We start from the raw sequence: 4,692 nt of genomic DNA on the forward strand, positions 1-4,692 counted from the left end.
ATTCCCTTATTTCGTTTATTTTCATGTAATCTGAGGGAAGGGCAAAGGAAGACAGCGTAGGCTACTTGATCGAGTTTCTGTTACATCGTGGAATGTTTGGCTTGAGTTCCTTGTACTGTTAACTTATGCATGACTGGCTGTGTGCTGTATGAGGGCATGAATTATTGAAGCGAGTCCACTGTTATACCATGCAGCCTATCGCACGCAAGGCCAGAGTGGAACTATACGTGATACTATACGTGATGTTGGTATAGATTGTTTTATCTTTTTTCAATCACGCCTGGGTCATGCACGCCATCCATGGAAGTGTTGTGGGGGGTGACTAAAACAAATATATACAGTTTAATAGTGATGGCTCCACGGCGACACTTCCTCCATCATTCTTGACTCATTTGTATAATTTTTGGGGTATCTAAAGAGTAATGCATTCCTAACAGTTCTGCTTTCATTAGGGTAGATACGCGTGTTCTGGTGATAGATAGACAGATAAACACAGATAGATAGATATATAGATAGATAGATAAATAGATAGATAGTTAGATAGATAGACAGATAAACACAAATAGATAGATGGATAGATAGATAGAAAGATAGACATAAACACAGATAGATAAATAGATAGATAGACAGATAAACACAGATAGATAGATAGATAGATAGATAGATAGAGTTACCATCGGAAAAACAACCACAAATTCGCCATATATGAAATAAAGAGTAGAGGAAGAACGTAAACTCAGAGATAAGGTGGAGGCTGCTAACGGCACATACTGTACATCAACATATATGATTGCATTGATTGATGGTTTATTGTTGTAAAAGGGAGGCAGCGTATACCCCCAGGCAATACATAGTGTGATTGTACAATTAACTAGTCAACTACTGATATACCCGTAGGTAGCACCATATGGAGCTAAACAGGTACAATGGTAGGGTGACAAGTGATACATTAAAAATAAATAATAACTATGATGAGATTAGTGTGGCAGATACAATTAATTAAGGGACTGCATCCAGAAGTAATTAATCATCTATAGGGGCTAATGCAGGATACTCTTAAAATACATGAAAGATTATTATATATATTTGTTTACTATTTATTGCTTCTATTGTTTTTTGTTGTTGTTATGTAGCCTATTGTTACTGTTTTTCGCCGTTCTTTTACTGTTTACTGCACATCATTACTTGTTTACTATTTTTTTCTGTTTAGTGCACCATCTTACTTTAGTTTCATTGTTTCTTCTTCTGGGATTGCGTCAACTTTTATCGTGATCCTTAGCTTTATCGATTAACCCGGTAGCAGCGGGGATCATGTTTCTTAATGGTCCCTCTAAGCGAGAAAAAATCATCACTCACACAAACCATTTCATAATATATATCAAAGCATTTGTGATCAGTTTATGCATCATCTATTTTGGGGGGCTTATAGCATGGCACAAATTTGGCCCGTTGCTGCTACACGGTATATAAAGCCACAAATTTGGCCCGTCGCTGCTACCAAGTTAACTCTACACCTTGCTATACATCATCACCAGCCTTCTTGACCTTTACCAAGCTGAGACTACGTAGCGCGACCTTTATCTCGGTGAAAGTAGCATCCAATAATAATCACTGATAGGCCTATAGTCAAGCCGGCCATTGAACTCTCGCAGGTTGAACTCAAGGGTATAGACAGAAAGATGGTTTACTAATATGTGTATGATGGTAATTTTGTGTAGGTAGAGACAAGTTTTACAATAGGAAATCAGATGGAAGAGTAGGCTTCGCTTGACATTTGGGATTGATAGACTAGTGTACAGAATGCATGATATATTGGTTCACTAAAAAAAAAAGTATTATATGTGTGACAGTAATATAAGTAGTAGGCCTATTTCCTGTGCGTACGGATATCACATGCACTACTAATTAACGTTTTTGATTCTTCCTACGTAGAGATATTGAATGAAAAGTGGAAGTGGAAGTTTATCTTGTTTTAAAATCTGGTGACATAATTAAGTCTACAAAGAAATTTGGTTATAGTAGTATTGTATAGTGAAAGAGTATGACATGATAAATATTAGAGACACTGCAGCTTCATTTTGCACCCGGACAAGCTCTTATTATATTCCTAGTGCAATTTGTGGCTATTATACTTGTGATTCTCTCTCTCTCTCTCTCTCTCTCTCTCCTGACCAAACTTCGCCTGGAAAGTGGCTTCCCATCACTCCACCACCGCATCCTGGCCCGAACATCTAATGAGTTGGGAAGTTCATGAAGCAGCAACCACACGGCACAGTCTCCACACAGCTGCTTCATGCCTTCCAGAGACCACCACAACTCACTCCAGACGGGGAGTGGATACACGATGCCGCCGATGCAGTCCGTCACTTGGAAGTGGAGAGGCTTAATTGTCTGCAGTGGCTCAGACCTGCCACACCCTGGCTACCACTCCCCTCCACCCTGAGTTCCTGGTCCACTCCAGATGAGCCTCCCTACCACCTCAGCTCCTAGGCCCTTAGGGCCTCTCACCCCATCACCCTCCGCCAAGAGGCCTTGCAGCGTGTGGCTTCCATGGACGACAGGACTGCCAGCCACTACTACACCGATGGCTCGCTGGGCGCCGATGGGTCTGTGGGGGCTGCCTTCGTGTGCGGAACCCAGACAGGACTGTGGCGCCTACCACCGCAAGTCTCCATCCTGCAGGCAGAACTGGCAGCCATCCTCTGTGCCCTGCGTCACGCCACTGCCAACATGAACACCACCATCATCATCCACTCCGACTCGCTGTCAGCCCTCAAGGTCCGCAGGCGAAGAGCGTCAGTGACAACACTCGGCTCATAACCACCATCCTCCATGAAGCCAACACCCTTCCCCCTTGCCCCCAGCCTGTCCTACATTAAGGACAAGGCATCCCAGGCGGCCCTCTCACTCACCCGACTAGAACACGAGGCCGTCCTGGTTCAGGGCTCTGCCTCTGCCTCGTGGTACAGCACTGCGCCACTCACCACAAGCCTGTCATACAGCTCCCCCACACCATCCTCGCCTCCATCCGCCGCCTCAGACTCGGGTTTGCCTGCTACGAGGAGGTGGCAAACAAGGATGACCCACCCTGCCCCCACTGCTGGCAAGCCACCCGGAAACCTCTGCTGCACTACATCCTGGAGTGCCCCCTCACCACCCCACATCTCCACCCTGACGACGATACGGCTCCCCAGGCAGCAGCAGAGCGGGTGAGCCTCACCCAAGACTCCACCCTGGCAGAGGTGGTGGCAGAATTCCCACCTCCTCGATAAACTGAAAACTGACGACATCCTCTGACGGGCCCACCAGCCCGTGCCCTCCCTAGGGAGGACAAATCAACAACAACAACAATCTCTCTCTCTCTCTCCCCTTCCCCATAGGTCGGGTTGCCCTGCTGTGTACCCAGTGTCCCTGATCCAATGAGGTCCTGTAAGTGGATCATCATAAATCGTTCTCACTGGCGGTCACTGGGCGGGAACAGGATGCGTATTTTGCTCTTGAATCACACCTCACTTGAGTGGCCCGTATACCTGCTGATAGGTGAGATTAAGCGAGTTACCAGCTGCCCCTTAGAACCAACCATCGGAACCAGAGATAGTTAGTTATAAGCAGTATACATATATGTTAGGTTAGCTTTGTAGATACTGATGCAAGGATGTATGTTCCCAAATCTTTCATGTTTGTACTGGCATCATGAAACACACTTATGCCCTTTACTTATACAAACACACTCATATATGTAGCTACTTGCCCTTTACTTATGCACACACACTTATACTAATGTTTTGGCTGGTAAATAATGAGGCCATATGGTGCGTGAGGTAATATAAATTAAGTCAATGTAAATATAAAACTAGTGAGAATTAACAGCTATGAGATTTCTTAATTAGGGGTTGATAGGCTACAGTAATTAGGAGCCATGTATAAGAGTCTCGTTGTGTCTTATAAGTAATGTTAGTGCAGTTAAAAGACGAATTTATGGTGCGATAAGTAATAAAAGTATAGATATATATAATATAATAGATTTTACGATATATTTATGTGTTTCTGCGGTAATTAACTGAGTTGTCTGGTTATCATTGTGTCTGTTAGTGATGATTTGGTTAATAAATGTTAGTAAATGACGAGTTTCATATATGTTCAGTCCCCTATATGTCTCCTCCCCTGACTAACTCAAGGCGTTTATTTATTTGCCACTGTCCCCTACCATATTGTATATTTTTAGTTTAGATTATAGTTCATATGTTCAGTCCCCTGTATGTCTACTCCCCTGACTAACTCAAGGCGTTTATTTTTTAGCACTTGTCCCCTACCATTGTATTTTTTTAGTTTCATATGGTGCTATATACACTTCCACATGTATGCTTAGTTGTATAATCACACCATGTATTGCCTGGGGGTTGGGGTGGCATATGTTCCTCCCTTCTCCTTTGTTGTTTACTTGCAACAATAAACTATCAATCAATCAATCAATCAATGTTAGTGTAGTTAAAAGACGAATTTATATGGTGCGATAGGTTATATAAAAGAAGATATTTAACATAAGATTGATTTTACGATATATTTATGTGTTTCTGCAGAGTTGTTTGGTTATCATTGTGTCTGTTAGTAATGCTTTGGTTAGTAAATGTTAGCAAATGACGAGTTTATGGCGCGTATAAGGTAATAAAAGGGAGGTGTGTGGCATCATCA

The sequence above is a fragment of the Eriocheir sinensis genome, chromosome 16, assembly GCF_024679095.1.
Source record: "Eriocheir sinensis breed Jianghai 21 chromosome 16, ASM2467909v1, whole genome shotgun sequence".
NCBI lineage: Eukaryota > Metazoa > Arthropoda > Malacostraca > Decapoda > Varunidae > Eriocheir > Eriocheir sinensis.